This window comes from Chiloscyllium plagiosum, chromosome 10, assembly GCF_004010195.1.
Source record: "Chiloscyllium plagiosum isolate BGI_BamShark_2017 chromosome 10, ASM401019v2, whole genome shotgun sequence".
NCBI lineage: Eukaryota > Metazoa > Chordata > Chondrichthyes > Orectolobiformes > Hemiscylliidae > Chiloscyllium > Chiloscyllium plagiosum.
This window is the reverse complement of record NC_057719.1, coordinates 79,854,343-79,860,073: the sequence shown is the minus strand read 5'-3', so window position 1 is coordinate 79,860,073 and position 5,731 is coordinate 79,854,343. Positions and strand designations below refer to the sequence as shown.

At 47.0% G+C, this 5,731-nt stretch overlaps 1 long non-coding RNA gene across 1 annotated transcript in view; it reads left to right on the top strand.

Annotated features, from left to right (window-relative positions):
• Nucleotides 1-1,016: 1,016 nt before the first annotated feature.
• Nucleotides 1,017-5,731, top strand: part of LOC122553815 — a 67,617-nt gene continuing 62,902 nt past the window's right edge. Inside the window, exon 1 of the long non-coding RNA XR_006312855.1 lies at nucleotides 1,017-1,133. This is a non-coding gene — a long non-coding RNA (uncharacterized LOC122553815). The remainder of the gene's footprint in view (nucleotides 1,134-5,731) is intronic.

Below are 5,731 nucleotides of genomic sequence, written 5' to 3'. Positions count from 1 at the left end.
TCTAATGCTGGACATGGTGTTCTGAATTTTGCAAGCACTGGGCTGGTTAAGCGCAATTGGCACAATGTCCTCTAGCATGAATAGTTCTATTTTGGCCAATAAAGGCATAGTGGGCTGAATGACCTCATTCTGTGCCCTAACTCTTTCTATTGTTCTCCTTCTATCTCATGCTCTCCTTCTTCCTTTATATAAACAATCACAGAACATTTGCGTTTGGACAGAGGTCACTTAGTCCATCATACAGCCAGCCAGCTGTATGATGGACTAATCTCATTTCCAGTCTTTGATGTGTGGCCCTGCAGGCTATGGCACTTTTTAGATGTGTACAGGGTTTCTACCTTGACAATCTTTTCAGGCCAGTGTGTTCCTAGGTTTTTTTTTAAAAAAGCGTCGATGTTGTTTTTAAAGTATAAAGGCGACATTTACACAGTGACTGGTGAAAGACTGCATTTGCAGATCCTTGTCAAGCTGTTTTGATTTTTCCCTCTAGGTGTTAACTCCTAAGTGGTTCTCAGTTAACTGAATACAGAATCTGAGATCTGTCAACTTCAGATTGGACCCCGTCTTTAAACCACAAAAATAAATGCATATTAATAAGTATTTGGCAAACAGGCTCTTTTAAGATAACTGTGGAGGGAATCCCCCTCCTAATCTAACAGAGTGGGGGGGAAACGAGGACAAATGGCTGATTTTGATTGGATGGTTTGAGCACTTCTCTCATGGTAACAAGCCGATTCAGTTTTCTGATTGGTGAAAAGCTGCAGCCAGCCTCCCGGAACGGACGTTTCGACGGGGGAAGGTTGAGCCCTCTAGGTGGCGCTGGAAGGGATAGCAGCACAGCACTATCCAGCGGTGGGAATCCGGTAACTGCAGGGGAACAGGCGTCGGGAAGGTGACTGGCTGGTCGGAGAATGATTGGCAGTGCGACCAGCCAATTCGGCAAAGTGCCGGTCGGATGGGCGTGCACCGATTGATGATTTGGTGGAGCCATGGTTACACACTTGTGACGAGATTTGATTGACAGGGAGTTCGGCGGTAAACAGTGGGTCGGCGCGTAAAGCGCGGCGATTAATCAGAGTACCTACTGTAAGGAGTGTGTACAATCCGACATAAAACGGCTCAGTTATCTCCGGGTAAGTGCATCTTACAACCACCAACTTTCCTTTCTCGACGGGTCACCTTTATCTCGGCATCGTGCAGTCGCGCTCCCGTTACTCTGCCTAAAGAGAACCGTGCAAAAATAACTTAATTATTTCTTTGCAAATATTGTGTTTCTGCCCTACAAGCGGATCGGCGTTGCAAGGTTGTTGTCAATGCAGCCCAGATTTTTTTTGTGATCTAGTGGTTACGGTCTTCTTATCATCCTGACCTTGTGGCAGAGATAGACAGAGGGAAAATGCCCTATTACAGCCACTTTTTGTCGTTCTTTTGCTGTTTTATAAGCAAACTTTTGCCGCACTGAAATGCCTTTTTAACTCACTTGTTCTCATTTCCGGGACATGTCAGGGCAGCAGATACAGAGGCAAAGATACATCAACGTTATCTGTTTTGTAGGCAAAGGGATTTTTGTTTTGGGCGCTGAAGATTTACGAGCGAGCCGCTGTTGCATTGAATTTGTGTCCATTGTTTTGTTTTCGAAGGGGGTGGTTTGCTCATTAGCTCGGGTTCAACAAAACATAGGCAATTGTAAACTCCAGTCCGACATCGGCGAAGGAGTCAGGTTGCGTTAACCTCACCCGGCTCGGGTCGGCTGGAAGCTGGATGTGAAACTTTGTGCCAACAGGGATCTGAAACTCACCTGGTCGAGTCTGAAACTGACCAGAGAGAATTCCAATGGGCCTGAAACTGACCAGAGAGTATTCCAATGGGTCTGAAACTGACCAGAGAGTATTCTAATGGGCCTGAAACTGACCAGAGACTATTCCATTGGGTCTAAAACTGACCAGAGCGTATTTCAATGGGTCTGAAACTGACCAGAGCGTATTTCAATGGGTCTGAAACTGACCAGAGACTAATCCAATGGGTCTGAAACTGACCAGAGACTATTCCATTGGGTCTAAAACTGACCAGAGAGTATTTCAATGGGTCTGAAACTGACCAGAGACTATTCCAATGGGTCTGAAACTGACCAGAGAGTATTCCAATGGGTCTGAAACTGACCAGAGAGTATTTTAATGGGTCTGAAACTGACCAGAGACTATTCCAATGGGTCTGAAACAGACCAGAGAGTATTTCAATGGGTCTGAAACTGATCAGAGGCTATTCCAATGGTTCTGAAACTAACCAGAGAGCATTCCGGTGGGTCTGAAACTAACCAGAGAGTATTCCAGTGGGTCTGAAACTGACCAGAGAGAACAACTCCAATGGATGTGAAACTGACCAGAGGGAGACCTAATGGATGTGAAACTGGTTCCGAGACATGATGGGGGGAGGGAGGGTGTTCTTGTTTCTGCGGCTGAGGGTGTCATGACTCTGGGTCTGTATCGGTTCTGCACTGCTCCAACTGGGACGATTTCATTGACTGTCTCCCGGAAGACCTTAGGGCGCTGCAGGCAGCGCACGCCGTTCAGCCCTCGGCGTTCCACTGGATCGGCTGTCTCCAGTGTAACTAGCTGCTCCTCATAAACTCTGACTCATTCTGTACTGCCTTCAACCCGAGACACTCTCTATCGCTGTCTCTGCTTGAGTTTGGAAGCGTGTTGCCCTGTTTCACACCGGCCTCTCTATTGTGGCTTCTGTCCAGCACAACTTCGACACGACCCTGTTGAGATTTACCGCGCCACGTGATTGAATGTATCGCTCTCGGAGCTACATTGTGTCTCTGCTGCTTAAACCTGCTCCAATGTATAACTCTGCTGTTACGCTGTTATCTAATGTAACTCCTCAATAATGTAAACATTGCCTACCATCCGTTGCAATTCCCAGAATCCGGTGTAATATTCATCCAGTCCTGTAGTGCAACCCTCCTGTTGTATTCGCAGGCAGTGAGTTGCATTAACGCCACCACTAATATTCCACATTCTGCCTCTAAACTATCTATCGGTGTGAACAGTGTTGGAGTTTCTCACTAATTCTGTAGTTTCATCTCCAAGAGTCACTCCTCCTCCTTTCGCTGTGAAACATTTCTCCCTGACTGTCTGATATCTTGTTTTTGTTGTTCTCTCTCTCTCTCTCTCTGTAGTAGCTTACAACAATCCTCAGCAGTTTCCCGATCAGAGTCTAGGCTGAAGTGAAAGCTGGGAGCCAGGGGACTGTAATGAAGAAGCTGTCTCTCTCTCTCACCTCCCTGGTGCATCGCACCCTCTGATTCCCTACCTGTTCCTGCATAGGCTGCTATTCTAACAGAGCGCCGTGGCGGTCTGCGCCAGGATGTGAAGTGATTTCTGAGGTCATCGCTGAGTCCTAGGAACGGAAGAAAATTGTTTACCAGTTGTAGCCCAGTTACAGGAACCAGCGACTACCCGACTTCCAGTATCAGCTTGTTGTAAACACAACCAGTTTCATCATCTGTGACACCGCATTACTAGAGTTTTTCTTCCCCACTTTTTGGGAAGTGTGCCGTCTAAATTCTTTAAAAAAAAATTTGAACATGGTTGCTCAGTTGTTATCACTGCTGCCTCACAGCACCAGGGTCCATCCCAGCCTCGGCTGACTGTCTGTGTGGAGTTTGCACATTCTCCCCATGTCTGCGTGGGTTTCCTCCGGGTGCTCTGGTTTCCTCCCACAGTCCAAAGATGTGCAGGGCCAGGTGAATTGGTCATACTAAATTGCCCATAGTGTTGGGTGGATTGCTCTTCAGAGGGTCGGTGTGGACTTGTTGGGCCGAAGGGCCTGTTTCCACACTGTAGGGAATCTAATCAAACACTAGAGCCAGCTGAAAGAGAAAGGAAACTAGATGCCCATTCTGGCCCCAGCTTCCAGCCTCTGGTTCACAGCCCTGTAGATTACACCACTAGGTTCCCCACACAATGCTCTGAGGGTTTCTGCCTCCATGTGACCCGAGGCTGAACTTCTGACCTCTGCCCCCCGCCCCCCCCCCAAACATTCAAAGTCCACCTACTTCCACTCATCACATCCTAGCGGTTACCACATACCAGAAACTGAAGTGAACCAGCTATACCAATACAATGACGACAGGACAGGTCAGATTAGGAATACTGCTGGGAGTAACTCACCTTCTGATTCCCCAAGATTGTCCACAAGGCACAGATCAGGAGGATGATGGAATATGCTCAATTTGCCTGGATGAGTGCAGCTCCAACAACAGTTGAGAATCTCAACACAAAACAGCCCAGATATTGGCATCCTATCTATCCACCTTAAACCTTCACACCCTCTACCAGGCCCAGTGCTAGCGGCAGTGTGTACCATGTGCAAGATACACTGCAGCAACGTGCCAAGTATCATTCAACAGCATTTTCCAAACCCATGACCACTACCATCCAGATGGACAAGGGCAGCAGGTGCATGGGAACAGCGCCACCTGCAGGTTTGCCTCCAAGCCTGACTTGAAAATGTCTCACGGTTCCTTCACAGTCATTGGATGAAGGCTCTGTAACCCCCTCCCTATGCCCCAAGCACAACAGTGGTGCAAGCGAGTACCTCACCAATGCCCTCTCCAATGGTATGGACAATCAATGCTAAGCTAACTCGCAACCTTGTACAAAAACCCTCTCCTTCCTCTGCCTTTGCTCATTTTCTGCTAATATCTTCATTCAAGTGCCTCTCAACTTGACTATTCCAACGACCAATTTCTTGGTCAGCTCCCATTACATTATTTGTACATTTGATCAGTGCAGAGAATGTAATATTGTTGAAGAATGTAACAGTTTTGGTCTTAAAATACCTACCCTGTACTCAACTCTGGTTTTCAGCTGTTTCTGCAGCTTATTTTTCTTGGTGTCCACACCCCTACTTAAACATTCAAGCACAGTGAACATCAACAGCAAACAGACTCAGATCAGACTAGAAGATTTAGGAGCAGAATTAGGTCATTTGACCAATAGAGATTTCTCCACCATCTTATCATGGCTAATATGTTCCTCAGCCCTATTAGAGTCATAGTCATAGAGATGTACTGAAGAAGGGCCTGTGCCCGAAACGTCGAATCTCCTGTTCCCTGGATGCTGCCTGACCTGCTGTGCTGTTCCAGCAATAAAGTTTCAACTTTGATCTCCAGCATCTGCAGACCTCACTTTCTCCCAGCTCATTCCATACACATACCACCCTCTGCGTGAACAAGTTGCCCCTTAGGTCTCTTTCATATCCTACCACTCTCACCCTAAACCTATGCCCTCTAGTTCTGGACTCCCCGCCCCCAGGGAAAAGGCTTTGTCTATTTACTCTATCCATGCCTGTCATAATTTTATAAACCTCTATAAGGTCAGCCTCAGCCTCTGACGCTCCAGGGAAAACAGCCCCAGCCTGTTCAGCCTCTCCATATAGCTCAAATCCTCCAACCCTGGCCATATCCTTATAAATCTTTTCTGAACCCTTTCAATTTCACAATATCTTTCCGATAGGAAGGAGACCAGAATTGCACACAATATTCCAACAGTGGCCTAACCAATGTCCTGTACAGCCACAACATGACCTCCCAACTCCTGTACTCAATACTCTGATCAATAAAGGAAAGCATACCAAACGCCTTCTTCACTATCCTATCTACCTGTGACTCTACTTTCAAGGAGCTATGAACCTGCACTCCAAGGTCTCTTTGTTCAGCAACACT